This window comes from Amblyomma americanum, chromosome 6, assembly GCF_052857255.1.
Source record: "Amblyomma americanum isolate KBUSLIRL-KWMA chromosome 6, ASM5285725v1, whole genome shotgun sequence".
NCBI lineage: Eukaryota > Metazoa > Arthropoda > Arachnida > Ixodida > Ixodidae > Amblyomma > Amblyomma americanum.
Window position 1 is genome coordinate 4,989,244 of NC_135502.1, and position 24,474 is coordinate 5,013,717.

The following is a 24,474-nucleotide window of genomic DNA, read 5'->3' on the forward strand; positions in this document are numbered from 1 at the left end:
ACAAAGTGCATCTTATGTCCTGACAGCATTCTCCTGGTACATAGAAGAGCTGCTGTGGCAGAAATAACAGAAATACTGCATGAGCAAAACAGCTGACTACTGCGTCCGAAACTTGCGTGAGGTCAAGTCGTTCAACTTGTTAGTGAACTTGCGCAAATGATGAGGGTTGCAGAGCTTGTTCCCTTCAGTTAGATATTTATGTAGACCTAGTCCTAAGCGGATGTAATGCTTTGACTAAGTTAAGATGCTCATGAGGTGATGCCAAACTATGGCCCTTAGGTAACCTTAATTGGCCTGCTCACAATCATTCATTGCTTGTTTGAACGCTGTTCATACTTGAAAATTTTCCTTAACAATTTTTTTTGTGCGAGATTAAACCTCACTTTTCCGGATGGCGATACTGTGAAGTACTGAATGGAAATCACGCATTGCGCTAAACGATTAGGGCTTCATGACCCCCAAACCGCACATTTTCTACTACGTCATGGTTAAGGACAAAGGGCTTAGTTACCCTCCACATTTTGTACAGCGAGGAATTCGCTGCACACATATTTAGTCGAGTGAAAATACTACCCCTACTGCGCGCTAATAAATGGCCGGTTTGTGCGTTCAGCACGTCACAGCACAGGAAAGGCTTTCACTTATATTTGTTTGTGTATTCCTTAAACAAATAAAACGTGACATTAGACACCTTGTTTTAGATGTACGATGCAAGTCCTGTTTCATACTAAGCGTATGCATTACCGGGGTTATGCATGGACTCTTAACAAGGCGGCGTTTCTTAGCGACGTTTGAAGCAAAGAGCATTTTTTCAGTTCGTTCATTCGGATAAGATGACTTGGCAAGTTGAAGGTTCGCTGCTTGCCTCGACATCTTGAGGAGAAGGATGGCGTAGAGCCTGGTCATAAACCCTTACAGGTATGACGCCGACCCTGGCATGCGGCGTTTTTTTTGCCTGCACGCGCCCGTCGCCATCGCTAGTCATTTGCTGCAAGCTTCACTGTGATGTTTGGAATGCTCACTACATAAATAAGGAGCAACGAAAGGGACGTACACAGGGCACTTTTTCGGGTTTGAAAGATCCTGTGCGCCCACACTTTCTGTGCCTGGCGCATTCAGTACCGGATGGTACAGAACACATCATTGCTAGCACTTTCTATGCTGCAGAAAATGTGTTCAGAGCCGGACCATGACAATGGCTCTTTTGGCCTCCCTAAGCAATAATGTGACAGGACCGTAACACGCGAGCTAAAGGTATTTGTAAGCCGCCGCGGTGGCTCACTGGTCGTGGTGCTCGGCTGCTGACCCGAAAGACGCGGATTTGATCTCGGCCGCGGCGGTCACATCTTAATAGAGGCGAAATGCTACAGTCCCGTGTATTGTGCGATGTCCGTACACGTTAAAGAACCCCAGGTGGTCGAAATTTCCGGATCCCTTCACTACGGCGTCCCTCGTAGACTTGAGTCTAATTCGGACGTTAAATCCCGTGAAATCGGACCTAAAGGTGTTTCTACAGCAAAGGCCAGCCAGTCTTGGCCCGTAGCCTTTTCAAAAGAAAAAGAACGCGCAAAAAAATAAAATCACAAAATAAGTGCAAATTCTTCGGAACTATTTTGCCTGGCCTGGGGAATTTTTTGCTTCACGGGAGCAACAATTATATCCACCCGCTTGCGCAGTGTGGCTGCACCCGAAGAAAACCTTGCCTCCGAGCGTTTGAAATATCGCCAATCGTCGAACTCTGAACCGATGGATACCACTCTGTTCAAGATGGCTCGGTGCGCACACGCGCTTACGCACGTAAGTACATCGAGGCTTTGACGCCCATTTTTGGATCTTCTGGCGGAGATCTCGCTCGTTTGGCCGCCGGTGAGTTTGGAACCCACAAGGTTGGCTAGTTTGGTGAGCTGGGAACGGTTCATCGTAAAAGAACGACGGCGCACACAAATGGCACAGCAGCAGATGAAGACAAGCATCCTGCTTCTGTCCCGTGTTCTTTTTATTTTATGCAGTGGCGGTAGGCCCGTACAAGCAGTGGCGTAAATCAGTGTGAAGCATCATAGAGCACTGGAAGCTCGAAGGTTGAACAGTTGTGCGTTTTAACTTCATTTTAGACTGGTGCCGCTTTCCTTCCTTCCTTGTCTGCCTGTGCAGTATTCCCAAGTTAAGCGGCGAAGTTCGGCCAGAGCGGCAGGAGACACACGATCGTGCCTCGAAAGCTGCTTCATCTCATCATCCTCGCATTGCACCTGTGCCTGTGAAACACTCATGAAATCAGTAGTATATTAGCCTCTTGGTTTGGTTTGATTTTAATATGCGTACTGACATTGAAGCCCCACTAGCTGTATTTAACAACGGAATTATGCCGACATTGTTTTGCGAGGCATGTTTTGATGCGCGTCACTTCTGCGGCGTACATTTTCTGAAGGGTGGAGCGTAGAATATAAGCCACTGGGTTTTTCTTTCGCGGTGTCTGAACTTTTAACTCATAGCATCACGGACAGATGGCTCAAGAGGTCAGGTTCAAAATATTTTAGCACTCCTTGCAAGACTTGTGTTGGCGATGATCTCAATCTGCGGTGGGTGAATATTAAGGCGGTCTGGAATACGACGCTAACTGCCACCATAGTATTAATGTACTGATGCAACGTTATTTGATTCAGCTATTCACCTTTGTGCTCAGAGAGTGTGTTTTGAATTTCTTTTTCTCAGTATATTCTTTTGCGCTGTAGCTGTTGGTGCCCATGCCGCCTGTGACGTCTGTTAGCAAAAATTCACTTGCCGGCACAAAGCCAGTGCTGACCGGTCATAAAAGAGGCACAATCATAGTTGGAGAAAAGAATCGTTGCGAAATACAGCCGTCAAGGGTCTCCACGTGGCAGTTCACAGCACTGGTAATAAAAAAAAATAAAAGTAGTGGAAATGATTTCCACCTTCTGTCACTTACTGCATTCTTCTCAAAAGATGACGTCCTACCGCTACTGAAATTTTCTTAAGGTGAAGCACTTTTTGCATTCCAAGCCGCACGAAACACCTCAGTAAACAGACACGCAAAAAAGATAAAAAGAAAAATAGAGAAAAAGAAAAGCGTCTATACATGTTATATTTGGACGCTGATTTTGTATGCAGTGCGCAGTTTATGGCATTTGTGAGAAAATAACGCATGCGTAAAGTAGGGCACTCTGCTTCGAAAACACTTACGTCTAGAATTTTGGGGTGAAGTCACTGTCTCTACGTTCACCTGCGGCAGCTGCAGAGGATACTTGTCGTTTCAACTAAAAACGTACAAATAAAAAGCCAACGCAAGGAGGTTTAAGGAGCATTAGTTAGCGCAGACGCAGAAAACTATTGCACGTGTCGGTCAGAAAGATTCGAACGAACGGGCACTCAGATCACAGACGGAGCTGTGTGCACTGGACATTTTGCAGAGGTAGCCACCTTGTTTGCAGAGCAGCATTTACGTGTGTTTACTTGTACGGACAGCGCAGGCAGGGTTACAAGTGAATACATAATAACCATATAAGTAAACAAATGCAGAAATTCGCACTCTGCATAAAAAAGCATTGCAAGTGTGTCTTTTGCACGCACACAGCGCTCCAGTGCTTGTACCTGCAGATGAGTCAGTTTGCTTGATACAGAGCGACAGCCTCGGGGCGAGCCTTCGCCCGGCAGGCGAAGCGATGCGATGCAGATTGGCTCCGGCATCGGTGACACGATACAACTCAGGGGCCGGCGCATCCGCCGAGAGTACCGGCCTTCTGACCAAAGGGACGCTGCAACATACACGCAGAAAAAGGCAGTTCAAGAAAGAAAGCCAACAAATGGACATGTGGTCAACAATTGTCGTATGTAGCCTGTTCTTAGAAGGGAAAGTTATCTCGATGTCTTGAGGTGCCTGTCGTTGTGGTGACTGCCCAGATCCTAGCATAGGTTCAACGTCCAATGTATCTGTCATAATGTAATATAACATCTGGTAACATGTGAGAAGTCGAAGGTAGGAAAAGGTAGTGCATCAGATTAAATGTAAGAAGCAGAGCAGATCAGCAGTTGTTGGAAGACGTCTCGGTGAAAATCTTCGAAGTCGCTTCTCTAGCTATGCGCAATAATGTCCGCGTAAAACTTAGCAGCCGCAGGCTCAACACGTTGGTAAGCAGCGTCTAGTTTAATATTCGCGCAGTCGGATGCAGAAGCTTCTCCAACGCTGCAGTCTTGAGAAAACTTGCATTTCTTTTATCCCTTGCATCTTGCTTGGAATCGACAAGTGTATGGCGTTTGCCGCACTAGCAAGAGCAGGCTACACTTTTCTTTTACGCTCTTCATGCCTGAGGCGCGAAAAACATTCACTAATTTCTTTCGTACTTTCACGGTGAGTAGGCTTTTATAGCAACTGTAGATGATTAGGCAGGAATACTAAAGGAAGAAAGAAAAAAACACCGCGTCTTGATTCCGCGAAAACTGCGTATGCAAGCTGGATAAACCAGAACTCGTTCACATTACTTGAGGCTATCACTCTCACACAGGCTTTAAAGGACAAGAAGAACATTTTCGAATGTGACCTGCGTCAATATATCTCAGCTCTGCAGCAGCAGCAGCAGCAGCTAAATTTGGCGTTAAGGTTCTGCAGAGCTGACTCAAGGGGCTGAACCTCCGTATTTTTTTGTTTTTTTTTCAGCATAGACGGCCACGTTCCCTATTTCCCGCCGTCTCTTGTATTTGTTCGTTTTCTGCTCGACCCCGTTTCCTTGGTTCTGGCTCGTTAGCGGCATAAAAAGTTGGCAGGTAAAAAAACAAGGCCCGCAAAATGACTCTCGCATTATTTCTTCTCGAGAAAGAAAAAAAGAAGATGGGAACTGCTGTAGCTGTACAATGGAAGTGATCTTTTAAAGGCTGTGGTCGCTTGTTCCTCTGTCCGCCATATTTTTCCTATTGCCCCTTTCAGCACTCCTTTGTATAAGGGCGCGCGGCAGCTCAGGTGCGAACGACTTCTTTTGAGCGAGAAGGTTTGGCATCTTTGAAATTAAATAGGCGTCTAAATGATCCTTTGTTCTTCGCTTTCCTTTGTAATACCGTTCCACAAAACACAAACTTCGTTTGTAATTCGACGAGTGAAAGCGGTCAAGCCACCACACAGGAGGAAATAGTCGCATTTTAGTGAATTGCATATAAGTGGTTTTAAGGTGAGCCGAGCACGCGCACGAAGGCTGAATGTCCACAAGTGAAATACTCGTGCTATGCTTCTGCCCATCGCCATGCATATTGGTGAGTGCTTTGTCGTGGTCCGGAAAGACGTTTGATGGTTCGAAGACCGCCGCTGTGGAGCAGCTGTATCTCTGTTGCACGAGATATCTTTAAAATCAACCGCATTACCATGACGACGACGGAAACGAGGACTCTAGGTTGGTCTCTAGCAGCCATTGCTGCAATGCGCACGCAGTTAAAATTCCTTTCTGCGGTGTTCTCTCAAAGCTGTTCATTGCAACCGTATGACATCGGCCTTTAATGCACGTCATCGAGACTTGAGCCGGAAAAAAGTGCTCCAACGTTTCGTGTAATGCTCCCCGCGTATAGACGCAATGGTGTTCCGGTTTTGTATATGTGGTGTGTCAGATCTCCGGCACCCTCCTCGCAGGCATATTGCAGGTGTTTGCCTGAAATTTGCACAGTGTTCGCCTCAATGGGAACGTGCAGCTGAGGCGACGCCGCTGTTATTCACGTTCCTGGCTGCTGCCAACGTTCTGGTAGGCCGAACAAGAAGAAAAAAAAACGCGTCCTTCTAAATTTTCAAACGTGCCCAACTCGAGGGCAGCAAGACTGTAAGGTGAAGCTTTCGAAGCAAAATTAAGCTCAAAGGTTAAAACAAGTGGCAGAAACAAAAGCCTTAGGTCTGTTAATTATTTTTTCTGGACTCGGGTATCTCTTTTACTCAGGCCCTGGTACTTTGATTGTATCTTGGTTGTATGTTTGTTTCTCGGTTGATCGCTTATTCAAGAGAAGCGGTTGCCAACGTAGCCGCGTTTTTCTCCGGCAGCGCACAACCGGCGTCCACCGCTGTATGGAATTGTCTGCGAGAAGGTGGGACCTCACGGTAAAAGAAGGGCACCTGTCGACGGGCGGGCAGCATTCTCTGCTGCCGACGTCGATGTGACAGGCTTCGCGTGGATCTCGGATCATCTGTGCTGATGCCAGATATATATATATATATATATATATATACTGCATTATCAGGCTTGGCGTGCGGCCTGATCTTGGTGACCAGAACCAGCATGCGCAGCAACTGAGCAAGCCGGCGGTTAGACCTGTGACGCATTGGAGGGGACTAAAGTTTGCTTTTGTTGTAGTCAAGCTGATGATGATAACAATGAATAAGTCACGCAATTTAGCAACAATCGTTCGGAAAAACAACTTTCCGAAGGTTTAAGTTAAACTTCCCTTCGGAAGCCGGGACGTCGAAAAATATTCAAAGTCGACGTGATAACAAAATTACGTGATAATAAAAAATTGACGTGATAATTTTTGTTTTTAATAACTGGAGGAAGCAAAAGGCTTACAGTCCTAGACTAAATGGCCACAGCGTCGACAGCGAGGAAATGTTAGTTTCACTACGTCGAGGGCTGCTGATCTGGCTTGTGCGTTTTTATCACACACGGGCTCCTGTTACGGTCGTCTTACGCATTGTGTCGAAAGCCGTAAAACTGCCCTTTGTAGTTGTGAAAAATGTCGAGGTTGGTGGCTCAGGCGTCGCTGAACGCCAGCTCATGAACTGGCGGCGCGGAGGTTGGCACGTTTGGCACTGAAGAGTTCACCTGAGCCGTGTTTTGTAAGACTTCTTTTCCCGCTCCATATTTTTGCTTCTTCGGCGCTGTCCTTCCGGGGAAGAGTCGGCTAGCAGCACTGCTTGCAGGCCGCCAGTCCTGACGTCACAAGTCGCAACTGCCAATGATGAAGGAGCCAAAGCAACGATGAACCGACGCCAAATACGGCCTGTGAAAGCTTGTGAAAAATGCCGAGCAAAGAAATTACGAGCAGGGGACCACTGTTGAGGCTTGAATTAAGAAAAAAATATATAACGAAAACTAGGCAGTCGGCTACATCAACCATGGTGCAATGGAAAGAAGCAATTCAGGAAGACTACATTCGTGCTGTTACATTTTTTTTTCGCGACATGTTTTCATGAGAAAGAAAATTTTTGTTGTTAAATTTCTACCGTTGTTAGCCATATGCTTCACACGCAAAAATGAAACTACAGAATTGAAGTAAAAGTACTGCTCTGATTTCGCTCTTCAGGAGTAACATACACAACAGACGAGAAACATTTGCGGTTGCGCACTTATTGCAGACCATTACTTGAGTATTTCGCAGGTTCAGGTAACTGACTACGCCTATGCGGAGTGTCCTCATATATTACACTAGTAAAGATGCCATTCTCGTTAAAACAGGTCCCACATGGCGTGAGTCCAGTAACGCCTCACGCACTGCCGCTAAACACAACGTTTATCGAGTTTTTCGTGTTTCACGTCGGCGAATATTATGTGCGTTGCGAGGCGTGCCGGATACTTGCCGCAAGAGCGCAGCACGGAAATACCCGTTTTCATCGCTCTGCCGAGCTTCTTCAGGGGCAAGCAAAAGCAGGGCGCAAAGAGGCCTTGCCCGGAACAGAAGAGCGGCTGGACACTCCATAGGCAACGGATTCGCCTCAGGACATAGGCAGCAACGGGGGCAGAAAGAGGGAGAACGAAAAGAGAAGAGGGGGGAGCAGGCATCCCGATAAAAGAGGCGTGCCGGATCCGATGGCCACTAGAGAGGAGAACGCCCTCAATAAACGCCGCCGGTGTGGCCCTCGTTTCCGCTCCAAGGCTCGACCGTCTGCCCCCATCCCGGGTGTAACGAAATTACGACAGAGCCCGCAGGGATGCGCCAAGGGTTCTCCGCTGCTCTTGCGTGCTTGCCTGCATGTGCGGGCGGACGGGAAAGGCGTCGGGCAACGCTGTCGGGGAAACCAGGAACAACACCGAAGGCAGAAATTCCCGTCTGACCGCAGAAAAGAAAGGGTGCATGCAAATAAAAGAGCGCGAGGATCCTGAGGCAGGAGCAGCAGCGGTGAGACAGTTGTAGCGACGTCGGAAACGTTTTGTGCTGCTCCGACACGAAGAAGGACAGAGGAAGAGAAACGACGTGACAAAAATGGAGGAATGACAAAGAGACGCAGTAAACAGCAAGGCGTGACCACCCTCCATTGACCCATCGATTCAATGACCATTTGCGAAGTGAGCAGCATTGTGTCAACCCTCCTCAAGGGACGCCATAGATAGGGCAACCCAGGGATTTGTCTCTATGCCAGCAGCGAGTGCTGTACACACTAGGATAACTGGATCGTGCTACCGCACAAATGTCCTTCTAAACGCATTCTCGGTTTCCTCGTCTCCGGTTTGACGCTCCTAGCCCGTAACCACTCGACGATGCGAACATATCTTGTTATCCGATGCGGGATGCGGCGGCGAGTCTTGCAATTTTTGTTGTGTGCACCACTACATGACAGCAGCGGCTCTCAGTGGCTGGCCTCTTTACTCTGGCAAGCGGTTCTGGTATTGAGTTATGAGCGTTAACGAGATTTCCGAAGCGGCGTTGCCAATCTAGTGGCAACATGCTGCAAAGGTGAGTGGCTCGTGGAGCGCCCTTTAGCCGTTTAACCATCACTCTATATACCAGCGTAAGCCTCTTCACCTTCAACCGTTTTCCCCGTCCTGTTCGGCACATACGATTAACAGTGACGCCGAGACATTGTTGCAAACTTTTATGCGCAGAAATTGGGCATCAAATCGAAGCGAAAGGAGCGAGATCCGACATCATTAGTACACATTCTGGACGTGTATAGAGCGTCACCAAAGGACTTTAAATCGAGGTTAAAAACTGCAGCTAAAGTTATAGTGTTACGAAATGTTCTCTACAAAAAAATCTGGCTCCACCGTTAAACGCTCCAATATTTTTTGGATGTGATTGAGCTGTTTATGGACGATATGTAATTTTTCCAGGAAGCTTTCTCGGCATGGCGACGGATACGCTCTACATTGGCTCTCGCCTTTTTAGAGTTTATCAGGTTCTCGTGCGTCGAGTCGTGCGAAAAGTTCCCCAGACCTTATTTTGCTCTTTTTTCGCCTCTCTACATTTTTTTTATTATACCACACTTTGTGGTTCAGTCGGACCACTCCCGAGGACTGAGAGATAGCTAGGCGTGCCGCAGCAATGATACAAGATGTGAACTTTTCATTCTATTCTTCAATGTTGATCATGTAGTCAAGAGTTTGACGAAACGTCGTCTGGTCAGGTAGAGGAATAATAAAAACATAGGGTCACTGACCAAGTCAAAGTTTTAAAGAAACGTATTGACGTTTCGGAAGCCCTACGGCTTCCTTGTTCACAATGGGTGAAACCAGGCAAAAGCTTGCGTTTATATCTTATTCAAAAATGCGTCGTAATGATCTTGCGTAGTCAGCAGGCAGATTTCCTTGCGTCCGATTTAGTGTACCGGGAGTGGTTTGTATCATCAAGGACTCTAGATACAGGCGTCTAGAAGTGATTCGTTCTCTGGCAAGCATACGTGCCCCGTCCCAATTGATGACATGTCCAGTCTCTTGCACGTGTTCGGCCAGAGCGTGAGCAGCACTGCGTCCTTTCGCCACGTCATTTTTGTGCTGCTGGATCCGTCTGCACCAGTTTCCGGATTCCCCGATATAATTCCGGTCGCAATCTTCACACGGAATCTTGTACACGACCCCAGGATATCTGTCAGGGGGAAGCGGGTCTTTCACATTGACGAGCTCGTTTCTAAGCTTGCTTGTTGGAACGTGGGCAACTTGCACGCCGTACTTTCGGAATACCCGACTAAGTGCTTCACTGATATGTGGCATGTAGGGGATGGATGCGCGTTTTGGCTTAGAAGCATTGGCGACGTCAGAAGGTGGCGGTCGCTCCAGTAGTTTCTTTTTTGTGTTTGCCACAAAACTTCTTGGATAGCCATTTCTCGCCAAATCCCTTTCAACAGTCTTTAGCTCTTCCTTCAGGGACTGCTCGTTCGAGCACGTGTTTATTGCTCTTTCGACTAAAGAGCAGACGACAGAGCGCTTGTGTGCCATCGGGTGGACAGAATAAAAGTCAAGATAACGGCCTGTGTGCGTAGGCTTTCTGTGCACGGTGAACTCCAGGCTCGTGGGTTTTCGCGTCACACGGGTGTCCAGAAAAGAGATGCAGCCATTCGCCTCCTCTTCAAGTTCACTGTGGAAGAGGAGGCGAATGGCTGCATCTCTTTTCTGGACACCCGTGTGACGCGAAAACCCACGAGCCTGGAGTTCACCGTGTACAGAAAGCCTACGCACACAGGCCGTTATCTTGACTTTTATTCTGTCCACCCGATGGCACACAAGCGCTCTGTCGTCTGCTCTTTAGTCGAAAGAGCAATAAACACGTGCTCGAACGAGCAGTCCCTGAAGGAAGAGCTAAAGACTGTTGAAAGGGATTTGGCGAGAAATTGCTATCCAAGAAGTTTTGTGGCAAACACAAAAAAGAAACTACTGGAGCGACCGCCACCTTCTGACGTCGCCAACGCTTCTAAGCCAAAACGCGCATCCATCCCCTACATGCCACATATCAGTGAAGCACTTAGTCGGGTATTCCGAAAGTACGGCGTGCAAGTTGCCCACGTTCCAACAAGCAAGCTTAGAAACGAGCTCGTCAATGTGAAAGACCCGCTTCCCCCTGACAGATATCCTGGGGTCGTGTACAAGATTCCGTGTGAAGATTGCGACCGGAATTATATCGGGGAATCCGGAAACTGGTGCAGACGGATCCAGCAGCACAAAAATGACGTGGCGAAAGGACGCAGTGCTGCTAACGCTCTGGCCGAACACGTGCAAGAGACTGGACATGTCATCAATTGGGACGGGGCACGTGTGCTTGCCAGAGAACGAATCACTTCTAGACGCCTGTATCTAGAGTCCTTGATGATACAAACCACTCCCGGTACACTAAATCGGACGCAAGGAAATCTGCCTGCTGACTACGCAAGATCATTACAACGCATTTTTGAATAAGATATAAACGCATGCTTTTGCCTGGTTTCACCCATTGTGAACAAGGAAGCCGTAATGGCTTCCGAAACGTCAATACGTTTCTTTAAAATTTTGACTTGGTCAGTGACCCTATGTTTTTATAATGTTGATCATCCTCAAATAATTCTTCAAGAGCGGCCTTCTCCTGAAACAGCGCCAAGTCAGCTATGTGGAGCTTCCAACAACGTGGTTTACTTGGAATGATTGATGGTGGTGATGACAAGTTAATTACTGCTGGCATGTGATAGAAGTTATTCATTCAGAACGTCTAATTTAAAATCGCTAAAAACAGAGGATGAACAAAAAGACAGGTACATGCAGCTCATTTTTCCAGAGCTTGGAGAGCAGTGTGTGGGCTTCCCTGTGTTTAGCAAGCAGTCGTTACTGGACAGAAAAAAAAAGAGTGGGCATTAAAATCTCGAACAACCAGATATGGCGCTGGAAGCCGTTTAACAGGCGCTTCTAGATTATGTAGTTTGGCTGTTAAGTGTGGCTCGAGGAATATAGAACATATTGCAATTGTTTTGAAATGTAGAACGGCGACTGCAACAGCTTCATATGTAGTTCTAAGTTTCACTTCGCGAGTTGCAACACTACTCTGTACTATAATAGCGACACCTCTAGAGAGCCTACTTGAATGCTTTCTGTCACAGCGGAAAACTTTATATTTATTTAAAATGTTCTTATGTTCAGGTCCTAAGTTTGTTTCTTGTAAGCATGGCGCCAGGAGAGAAATTGAGTTTAAGAGGTATTTTACATCACTGTAGTTCTTCAATAGTTCTTGGCAGTTCCAATGAATTAGGAATGCCATTTTCTCGGCGTTTGAGGGGATGCGGTTAAAAACTTAGGCTCCCGGTATATGGGGGCCTGTAGTTTGAGTTTTAGGTTTTCTGGCACGCTTAAGTGAGCTGCGCCGCCCCTGCATTGTGGATTAAGGTAGTAATTACTCATTGGCATCCACCCAAGCGCTGCCATACGGCTACAAAGGAAAGCTATACAGCTTTCTCAGGAACACTTCGTCGACAAAGAAAAGTTCGTCCTGGTCCGGGGTAATTACTATCTTATTTCAAATCTGCTCCACCTTAGGGGATTCTCCTAAACATGTGATCGACCTGCATTATGGATGTGCTGGGGATTGTGTCCATTGTCTCACTGGAGGCGCTGGAGTTCCGCGGAGAAGCCGCGGGTGTGCGAGATGCAGACCTTCCCCGTTGGGGAGAAGTCTTTTGGGCTGCCGACTCGAGTTTTGGCTGGCCCTTTTCTGGAGATAGCAGGGCGGCCTTCGCCGCGTCTGCCGGGGGTGCAGATGGCCTTGCAGCAGGCCCACTGATTGTGGCCTGGGCAGATGCCGTAGCCTGGGGTGGTGCCCCGCCCCGTCACACCACATCGGCGAAATTTGTTTTTGCACTGAAAGAGAACGTGCCAGTGGTAGGCGAGAGTCGTAGACGTGCTTCTCTGAATGAAATGTTTTCATTTGTGTTTTGAGAGTAATTATTTATTTTCCGGTTTTCCATGTTGGGCAAGATATTGAATAAGCGACGTGATCTCCTTCACAGTTCGCGCAGTATGGTGCTGCTTCACGGTTCTTTGAAACGGGCACATGTGAGGCGCATTTCGCGGCTGTTTTGCGGCCACGGCAACTCTGTAAGCCATGACCGTATTTCTGGCAGTTGTAACATCGTCGCGGGTTCGGTGTGTTGTGGCGGACATTTATTTTCAGATAGCTAACTTCAAATGCTTCGGAGAGTGTACTTGAATTGAAGGTGAGGACGAGATGCTTTGTTGGTATGTCTTTGTTTTCTTTCCTGATTGCGATGCGGTAGACATTGATGACATTTTGGTCTTTGAGACCTTCCAGCATTGTTTCTTCGGTGAGTTGGAGGAAGGCAGTTTCAGAGATTACACACCGGACGGTGTTTAGAGAAGTACATGCAGTTATGGATACTGGGGTTTCCCCAATTGACGTTATGGTGGATAGCTTTGACTGCAGGGCGGGAGCCGCGGCGGTGGAAGGATGCGCCCCTTATCTATTTTTTTCTTCCCGACTATCCAGGCCTGGCTTGAAATCGCTGCTGGGACTGTACTTTAGGACCTGTGCATCCTGCCTGACGTCATGGACTTCACGAAGCTGTTGTTGCGCTCCTGGTGACAGCGGCGAAATTAGTCACACGGGTTGTAGCCGCGGCGGTGGAAGGACGCGCCCCTTATCTTTTTTTTTCTTCCCGCATATCCAGGCCTGGCTTGAAATTGCTGCCGGGACTGTACTTTAGGACCTGTGCATCCTGCCTGACGTCATGGACTTCACGAAGCTGTTGTCGCGCTCCTGGTGACAGCGGCGAAATTAGTCACACGGGTTGTAGCCGCGGCGGTGGAAGGACGCGCCCCTTATCTTTTTTTTTCTTCCCGCATATCCAGGCCTGGCTTGAAATTGCTGCCGGGACTGTACTTTAGGACCTGTGCATCCTGCCTGACGTCATGGACTGCACGAAGCTGTTGTCGCGCTCCTGGTGGCAGCGGCGAAATTAGTCACACGGGCGGTAGCCGCGGCGGTCGAAGGACGCGCCCCTTATCTATTTTTTTTTCTTCCCGCCTATCCAAGTTGGCGAACTCGCTTCAGTTTGTGCGTGCTTAGCGTTTTTTTTTTTTGCTACCGCCGTTGCCCCCGTGTTGCGCGCTTTGCTGCCGTGCTGCGTGCTTTGCCTCTGTATGAGCTGCTACTGTCGGCCTCTAGGCGTGTATCCAGACTTCTCCCTTCGACCATGGCTGCCAAGTGCCAAGCCTGCAGTGAGCTCCTACTAGACGACGGACGCTTCCTGACGTGCTGCGAATGTGAGTGTCCTTCTCACCTTGGTAGCTACTCAGGCTGGTCAGAATCAACTTTTAAAGCCAAAGGCGAGAGCGGCCGCCACATATGGCGGTGCATGCCCTGTCGTCCATCACAGGTCAAAGTTGATAGAAGCACCCGCAGAACCCGATATTGCTGTCTATCTGGCAGACATAACTAAAAGGCTTGATGCCCTGGGTGACCTGGCTGTTCAGGTTGGAGAGACTAAGGCCTTACTTGAGCTGATGTCAGCAAAGTATGACGAGGTCCTGAACCAACCGGCTCAACAGGAGAATGCTATTAGTAACTTGAACAGACGTGTAACCAAGCTTGAGGCTAGCTGTACTGCAGATGACATCGAACTAATTAAGTCAACTGAAAATGAACTCGAATGGCGTAGCAGGAAACTCAGTCTGGAAGTTCATGGCATCCCAGTAATAGACAGCGCAAACTTGATGCGTCAGCTGAATGATCTGGGTAAGGCAATCCGCATGCCAGAGCTAACAAAGAATGATATTGTCGCTGTTCACAGATTCTTTCGAAGCAAAATAAACCGCCTGGAATCACTGCCCGATTTGATCAGCAGTCAATTCGTGACTTAAGGCTCAAAGCGCGTAAAGACCTTTGCAATAGTTCATCGAATGTTTCAATCGCCGAGAACATGACTCACCAGAACAGAGACCTGCTGCGCTGCGCAAGAGATTGGGCAAGAGGCCATGATTACAAGTTTTGGTGGCATTGAAATGGCAAGATATTTATCAGGAAAAAGAAGGTGATATCGTCATTCTTATTCGCTGTGCCGCAGGCCTTGACAGTCTGTAATACACTTTCACCTTGCATTCCTTCCGGTATTTTTTTTTCGTGCTCTATCATCTCAAATGCTTCCTTATTTTACTTCTCAAGCAAACTTCTCTGATCTTAACAACGTTCTCAATGCTGATGGTCGGTGATGCCTGAATTGTATTCATTGTAACCTTAGATCCGGAAGAAATAAGCGAGATGAACTCGATTGTCTCCTTACTGAAGCGCTAGTTAGCTTTGATGTTATGTTTTCTGAAACTTGGTTTGCCTCGGAAGGGTTGTGCATACACTTCAGACGCACAAATCGTATTACATGAACCGTAGTGACAAAAGGGGTGGCGGTGTAGCAATGTGACTTTTAAATTCTGAACTACTGTCTGTATTTTGCTGTATTACCGCATTTTATGAAACCCTTGCGATTAGATACGGTACAACAGTGTTCTGTGTCTGTTACCGTCCTCCTTCCACCAACGTCCAGTTGTTCTTTCATTTCTTGATTCACTTTTAGAATTTGTTAGTGCAAGAAAATATCATTTAATTTATGGTGATGACCTGAACATAAATATGATTGCTGCTAGCAATGTAAAATTAGATCTTGGTAGAATATTATAACGTCAGCAATAGAATCTCTACACAATCAAATACACTTTTAGGCCTGTTTTTAACCAGCCTTGGTGCATCCCTCGTTATGCTCGTACTTTAAATTATAGTGTCAGCGACCACTCGCTGGCAGGTATGTCACTAAATCAGCCTATTAATATAGCAGAGCTTTCACGTTCCGTATTCTCTTACCGAGTTATTAATCCTGCAAAGCTCTCTACATTTAGAGACCGGCTAACCACAGTCAGCTGGAACGATGTGTTCGCAGCAAGTGACGCGGTGGTGGTGATGGTGGTAAAACCTTTATTTTCGTCAAAATTCATTCAAAGGTGCTCTTTCGTAGATCGAGTGGGGTCTCCAGCCCTTGGCGCTCGGCGACTTCCAAAGCTAGGCTCACGTCCCAGAATTGGGTCTTCGGGTCGGAGCTGAGCACAGCAACCTCCCACTCTTCGCGGTTCGAGAGCTGCAGGTCCATCGGCGGTGTGTCTTGTGGACATTCATGCAGTATATGAGCTAAGTCAGCCCTATTTTGACCACATAGCTTACACTGGGGCGAGAATACTCCCGGATACATAGTGGAGTTTTTATAACGGTTGGGGAAAGTGTCTGGAGTTGCCTCCAGGCCACCTGCTGAGGTTTGGTCAAAGACTTATCGGGGTGGGTAATTAAGTATATTATTACGATAGTGCCTAGTTATGTCGCGATACGTGATCAGGCGCTCCCTGGCCGACCTCAGGATTGGGCAGGCCACAACCCGGTTGACGAATCCTCGGGCAAAATTGTAGGCTGTTTCGTTCCCAGGGTGGGACGAGTGCGCAGGCAACCAGATAATTTGAATCTGGCGGCTCGGTGCTAGATTGGACTGTCTCCCAAGAATAGACATGTTGGCGGCGTGAACTCTGCCTTTCGCAAAATTTCGCACGGCTGTCTTGGAATCGCTGAGAATATATTCAGCTTCCGTTGAGGCGATGGCCAGGGCGATAGCCGCCTCCTCGGCCTCCTCCGCGTGCTTCACCTTAACAGTGGCCGCTGCATGGGGGTTGCCAGACTTGCCGATTGTTCCTATCGCGAAAGCCGCTTCCTGGTCAGGATACTCCGCGACATCGACGTAGACTGTCTCCTGGAGCTGAGAATAGTTCTTGCGTAAATTTTCTGAAATATATTTTGCATGTTTTCCCGTGAAGAAATATAGATCATGGAAAAAGGTCGAAAAACTTGGATAACTAAAGAATTGTGATACCCCATGCAGAAACGAGATAAATTTCAAAAAGAATTTATTGTGGAGAGTTTTTGACGTAATTGGACTGTTCCTGGACTTTTTAAAAGCTGTTGATCTTATTAACCACAGAATTCTCCTTAAGAAACTTGATCATTGTGGCATTACGGGGAAAGCACAAGAATTTATCGCATCTTATCTCGAACATCGATAACAGTTTTTAGTAATCGGAACACGAAAGTCAGCTGAAGCCACCGCGGTGGCTGATGGTTATGGCGCTCGGCTGCTGGCCCGAAAGACGCGGGTTTGATCCCGGCCGCGGCGGTCGAATTTCGATGGAGGCGAAATTCTAGAGGCCCGTGTACTGTGCTCTGTCAGTGAACGTTAAAGAACCCCAGGTGGTCTAAATTTCTGGAGCCCTTCATTACAGCGTCTCTCGTAGCCTGAGTTGCTTTGGGATGTCAAATCCCCATAAACCAAACCAAAACGAAAGTCAGCTGCAGTGCAATCAGTAATAACTGGTGACCCGCGGGGTACTATTCTGGGTCCGTTTCTGTTTATCCTGTATTTAAATGAAATAGTACGCATGGATGATACTGCCCACTATATAATCTACGCAGATGACAGTAGTCTATTTTTTTCAGATAACACATGTGAGAATTTAGCTAATCAAGCCAATCGCACGCTGCCTAAAATATATACTTGGGCTAAATGTAATTCCTTAGCACTTATGATAAACAATCACAAAGCAAAAGCTGTTCTATTTCAGCCCCTTCACAGGCAGATCCAATTGTCGCACATTGCCGTAAACAACACCAATATTGAAATAGTAAAAACTTTTAAATCACTAGGTGTATACTTTACAGAAAATATGACATGGGATGAACTCGCAAGGTATATCGTTAATAAGTTGTTAACTATTGGCATCATGCGCTGTCACTGTTATTTCCGTACTTCAGTTAATGTACTGTTGTATAACTGTTTATTTTCCTCTGCATTAAACTATGCCTTTTTAGGATGGTCCACAACCACAGCAACAAAAATGAGTTAACTTAATATTGCAGAAACGGGTCTTACGCCTGGTCTGTAATGTTCCACATCGCACCCATGCTGCATACGTATTTAAAAAGCACACTATTGTTCTTACTGCATCTTTATACAACTACAAACTATGCCGCCTTTATAAACTTGGAATATATAAAAAATAATGGTGCATTAACTAAACTAGCAGGTTTGCGGATAAACTCTACCACCTAAAACATAAGTTATTTGGAACCCTGGAACGTCACTAAATGCCGAACAAACTACGGGAAACAGATGTTAAAGTATTCATTGCCGACGGTTTTAAATAAACTCTGTATTGAAACAAATACTCACATAGCCACAATTTCATTGAAGAACTAGCGTGTCATGTTTGTAGGATAGTATTCTGTTGTTTTCTTTTTCTTTCCTGCCTTTTTGCTTGTGTTTTTGATGCAATCTGAGCCAACGCTTGTATAAATATGTGTTTCGCCTTCGCCGCACGCTGCTGCACTGCTCTGTATGCTGGGAGGTCAGGACTCCTCAAGCTATATTTAGAGCTTTTTACCTGCTCTCCTCGCAACATTGTTTTTCGTTGAGGAATAAATTACAAATATAATTGCAATGTTGGGCACTGTTTTAAAGCTCTAGTAGAAGGTCACCACTTGGCATTTTTTTAAAGCTTGTAACCCGTGCCCAAAGCAACAGTCAGGCTTTTTGCTGCCAAGAATGGGGATAGCGTTCGGGCAGTTTTTGCGGTGTCGTCACTGTACAGAACGTGGAATTTCGAGAAAATTTCCTTGGCTTTCTGGAGATACTGGGCTGTCACATCGATCCGCGCTCTTTTTTGAGGGCGATCGTTTTTTTTGGAATGGAGGAGCCACAAAATATTCCTATTGTTCGGCCACGGTGCCAGCCACCTAACACGGAGCCCGACGAGGGCACGGGACAGGAACTTCGACGCAAGTCCTGCTCACGCCAGCTGTACACCCCAACTATAACCCAATATGACGAAACTCAGGGTAGTTCGTCACGCAAGGTTAACCCTAGCCGCAAGGAAAAAGGCATAACTGAGAAGGGAGGAGGAGACAGAAGTTGTGAGAAAGATAGGAAGGTAAAAGATGGAGGGGAGGGGGCAAAAATTACTGGATTGCACTTAAGTATGCTTATGAACGCAAATGTGAAAGCCTTTCCCTATCCTCTATTTCTCCCTTAATTTTTTTTTTATTTTCTGTGATATGGTTATTTTAATTTTTCCTTTGTTCTTTGCTTTGGTTGTTGTCATTTTATTTTTGTTTCTTTTATTCTTTTTCTCTCAATTGTCTTATTTAAATTTTAATTTGTACAATTTTATTTCTATTTATTCCTAACCTTTAATTTTTTGTTTGTATTTTTAATCTTCGTTTTTTATTTCATTACATGTATGTTGATTAAAAACTGTTGCCTAATCAATGTGTACATTTTTGTTTTATTTACCGGACAAGTTCCGTCCACCAACTTTCGTCCACAAACTTCATTCTACAACTTCCGTCCACGCCACTCATGGGCCAAGAAAGTCTTACGCCTTAAAAGGCGACTGCCGGTTTCCCCCGGTCGGGTCTGGCCGGAGGTGCCGTCTAAGGGAAGCTGGGGCCGAACTGGTGTGTTGCATCGAATCTACCACCAGGATCCCCTTTTCCCCGGACACGGCGATGCCACGCACGGCTAGGCGTGGGTGCTCGGGTCCGTGGTGATGCACTGTTCACCATCACTCCTTGCGGGGATGTCCCTGCGTGTGCTTGGGAACCCGTGGCGTCGCAACTCGCCAACATCTGCATGCAGCCGACGCCTCTGCGGGGGAAGCAGTTACTACAGAAAAGGGCAGACAGGAAAGTGAGGAACACAGCGCTGTTTTTTTTTGTTTGTCGAATCCCATGGCCGGCTTAAGGTGCAAGCCCTCCGGGGATGGCCTTGATGTCATTCGAGAGGAAGTTTTGCCTCTCGGTGGTGACTGCGGCAAGTGAAACTAAAACAGCGGGATGAGTATTAGAAGAAACAGGCCCCGATGTACTTGAAATATGGCTTAAAATAGTCTTTCTTGGGCTAGTTGGCAATCCATTGAAGCAGGCACTAGCAGCGCACACAGACAAGGACAAACCGAGAATTGACGAACACAACGCTGCGTTCGTCACTTCCCTGTTTGTCCTTGTCTGTGCGCGCTACTAGTACTTGCTTCGGCTGAAGTAGAGGGCAAATAAACTTACTGATTTTGGAGAGGCTTATTGTATCGTAAAAAGCGGACGAATTGGTCTGCTGGCAGTTCTGTGTCTTGGTTTTTGACAGCAGACAGTGTGAGAACGACGAAATTGTGCGCATTTGTTCAAACCTATACGCCACGCACAATGCATAGTCTGCGCTTGTATTGATGAATGTCTTTGAAGTGGCGACCTGAAGGAGGCCCTAAAGCTAGTATTTTATTTTTAGGCATCCCTTGCTCTCATTTCTAATATCCGAGTCGACAAACTGCTAATTCCTAAGTACGCTTTTTTCGTTAGTTGTGAGGATTGCTGAAAAATAGCAGACCCAACCAATCGCTCTTTCGTTTCATTTTGACCGCGCGAACGTTCCCGGTTTTTACTGATTACTTATTTAAATACCAGAAAACTACCGAACAATTTTATTTCTTGGTACTCGCACTTGTTGCACTGCCAATGTTATCTTTGTCAACAAGAATGTCACAATCCACAAGGTAAATGTGAAGCAGTCGCCACGGTGTCAAAATTACTAAGTGATGAGCTCACGATTGGAGTGCTAAAAAAACTGATAAATAAGAGATAAAAAGTCAGACAAGGTGAAAGCGTTGCGGATTAATTACGGTGCCCCTTCTTGAGACAACGAAGAGATCTTGTCTCGAAGACTTCCCTCTATTGTTTCCTAAGTAAATTTTCGTTGGTCACATGTCAGCAGTTTTTAGTCCTCTCTTTTTAGCTTTTACACCTGCCTGCAACAGAGCGCGCTCGCGCACACTGATAAGAAGGCGCATATTGTTTGGAAGTCGCTGGTCCAAAAGTAGGGGGGAGGCACTAGTGTGAAAAGACATCATGGGAGCGCGGAGAAAATTGGGGGGGGGGGGGTGCGGAGTGTCATCACGTAAGCAATTAAGCAGCTCAGTTCATGCACGTAGTAACACACAAGCGGCGTCCCGTCCTCATTTCCAGAAAGACGGATTGCGTAATCCCAGGTTTCCTTCAACGCGAACATAACCGTCTTTTCGCACCAGTCAGCGGAGAAATATATGCGGGCGCGGCCTTTAAGGACAATGTGCTTCTAAAGGGAGGAGATGAGGCGGTTCTTTAAGTGCATGTTTCGAAATAACGTCGAGGCCGTAAGCCGTTCCAGATTTATAACCTAGGTTTTATGCGCTGGAGATATATAACCGGGAGATTAATGTCACTGGAGGCCGCATAAAATTCAAGTGGCGCAACGCAATTCTTTATATTTTAAAAATGAAAATAACCTTTTTCAAGCGCAGAATTATTCTGGAAGATATACTGCTGATGTTAAAGAAAAAATTAACTGTGTATTTACCGTAATTAGTTTTAGGCTTCTTTAGCAGGAAATTGTTGCGGTATGAGATACGAGGGAAAATTTGATGCGGGAACCTAATACATTTAATAATCGGAATGAGAAGTGATTCTTTTGAGAACTTCCAGATGAGAATGCCAAGATAATGAACCATGGATGAGATTGTTTAGATGTTATGAGCATGCAGTAACGGTAATCGCTGCAGTAACCGCTGGAAAAGAAACCAAAAGCCACGATGCTGGTTGAATAATAGAATTAAGGAGACCGTCGAACAACGACGGGTGGTTTCAAGAGAACACAAAGAGGCAAAGAAGGTGCAGTTTTTTGAACAGGAAATAGATTAAGAATGGGAATGTTATCGACAAAAGAAACTAAGTACAGCTCCTCGTTTACGGTAAAATAGAGCAGTCCAGTAATCGCTAGATGGCTGAAGTTCGCGATACAAGTAAAGGTGGGCCAAGAAAATTCTGGGGCCGTATAAGCTGTTTGGGTAAAACGAATCAAAGAAAGCAGGAACGGATTCAAGATGCCCAGGGAAAATGTTTAGAGGGAGACGATGCTAATCTTATACATTACATAAGTTATTACGTAAGTTATAGCTCAGTCGTTCAGGAGCGACGACAGGGTAATCTCTCCAAATGAGGGAGCACCAGTTACCTGGTGGTCACATGTGTACATATAGGACTGGTTTCTGTGAATAAACTGCAGTTGATGTCCGGCGATTGTGTGTCTGTTCTTCCTTCGTCCGTGTTTTTCGTGCGCCAGAACGATGTATCATAATGCGACTGTGAACCAACTAGCCCAGCTGTCTACGCTTAGAGCAACTAAGGACAGCCTATTAGAAAGCAGTTTAGAACCGACCAATCTTAAATGCATATCCGCAGGAAAAGGCCGAAATTCCAATCAAGCTGATTGTTGAACTGTGTCCAAAAAGGAAAGAAACGTTGCTGCAGATATTGGAAGCAATCATTTATTTTTATTTTCAAGACGTGAAATGTCCATTTGCAGAGGTTTTCCATGAGTCTAGATGGGGTTTTACCAATACGCAAACTCTACACAGCTGGCGACAGGCTAGAATGAAATAAATTTATAAAGGAAAATGAGATAGGACGAACATAGTCTTTCAAACCGATTACGATAACATCGGTTATATGCAGGCCGGCAATGAAGACGGTGAAATTAAATACGCATACATGGTTAGAAAGATGTAAGATATTCGGAGAACTTAGAACGAGTTCAGAAGTTGCATGAGCTTAGGTGATAGCCTGTTCGTGTTTACCCAGTGCAGAGAAATAGATAGGGCGGAAAAAAGACCTATCTGTTTAGCCTTGCTACTCGTAAGCGGTGCGTACGACAACGTGAATAGAGTATCCCTGTGGAACATACCGAGAGGAGAAGGTATCGGTCGCGAGATGATTGATTTTATTAAGAAAATATGCCGAGATAATAAAGTGGAAATTGCATTGGAAGAGATAAGAAATATGGAAACTGTTCAGGTACACAAATGATTTAGTCAGGGGTGTCATCTGTCACCGCTGCTGTTCATGCTTGATATAGTCACGGTGTTGGTGACAAGACAGGGGGCCGTTATCGGAGTTTGTGCCATAATAAAAAGCGTCATAATGTGCCGCAGTGGCCCCACCTGCTTGGTCAAAACACCGGTAGCGGATGCAGGTTCGGTTGCGACTGTGAGCGGCGACAGGATGTCACTGCGTCGCGGTTGCCGCAGCGAAACGTCCAGCGGCACTTTTGCTCTTACCAGAGAAAAGGAACGCGACCAATGCGACAGAACAAACATTCAGATGCAAGTTTGGTTGCGCATCGGATTCCACTGTAAAAATGTAATATCAAAGCTGCTTTATTTACCCAATTGACTTCAACAAATATAAACGATAGTTATGGCACTCTTTTCTGCACTGTAAAGACCGGAGGTGTACTTAAAGAAGAAAATATTGTAGCAACTACGCACGGCTTTCAGTGACAGAAGGCTGCCCCTACAGCCTTCGATAGCCGATGGTAAATAAAAGGCAGCTAGCTTGCTCGCATAACACGGCGTTTTACATTTATCTTGATGAAAAGGAAACGGAGAGGAAAATTTGTAGCATGCGCTCACTCGCTGCGCAATGCGCGCTCCGTGCCGGGCTGAACCAAGACGCCCTGACGACTTGCCGTCTGCAACATCGCTGAATGTAAGTTGGTGCTGTGATCAGATGGTTGTGCAGATGGTAATTTACGTTTCTCTTTCCTTTTATGCAGGCACTGCAAATAAATAAAAGGTATGAGCTAAAAAAATCTTCTTGGTGTGTTTCTCTTCATAGATGCGTTGGGAGACTTCGCAGACGAAGTTTTCATAGGTTCGCCATGGTACGATGCGCACGCATGCCCATTGACGCCTGAAAACTATCTTGCAAGCTAAGTTGCGAGCTCAATGCAGAGCCACACCACCGCGGTTATCTAAAACGGTAAGAAACGCCGAAAAACCACCCCTGGCATGTCCAACGCGGCGGTGTACTAGGGCGTCGCTGGCGACTGAATTTCCGTGCACATGAGCGGTTTCACGCTGCCAAGGCATAACACACGGCCATGATGCAGGACGCTTTAACACCTAAAAGAGAGTTCTAGAATAGGAAATACATGTCTGCGCGCAGTAAACGCAAATATTTTGCGGGACACTTTGGTTTATGTTACATCATTCAATGTACGCAGACGAGATAACTCCGGTGAAAGTGGCGCCATCCAGTTTGAATTAAGAGAACAATTTTTGCAACAAACCAGTGCTCGTTAGGCCTAGGAGATACCGAATCGTCCAACGAAATAAAAAAAAACAGGCCAAATTTATCGCCCATAAAATTTGTTATAGGCATGAGAAGGCGAAGCGAAAGTCCCGTACCCAGTTTATAGCCAGTTCACGGGCAGAAAAACGAAGTAACATCGACGAGTTCACGTCGAAGCGAGAGGCTCCACTTCAGAGTGCGCCGCCATGTTGGCTGTCGTGCATCTGCTGCGTACGCTATGTGTTCGACGTCACCGTCCGGCTTCTTCGACCCTTTTCGCTGCATCTGAACCACCACATCCGCTTCCGGCGTTTCGACCAATCAGGTGTGACCACTGCGGCAGATTATGATGCTTTTTATTATGACACAAACTCTGAATACAGACCAGAGACCCGACAGCTTCCCAGCACGTCCTTCAGAAGGGTTAACGGCGAACTTGAACGTCTTTCAATCCGAGCGCCACCAGAAACGACGTCTTTTTGCCTGAGCGCCACCTGGCACTCCTCCCTTATTAAAAGAAGGAACGCGTGCACACAAGCACACATAAGCGTACATAAGCACACAAGAAAGGTTTGA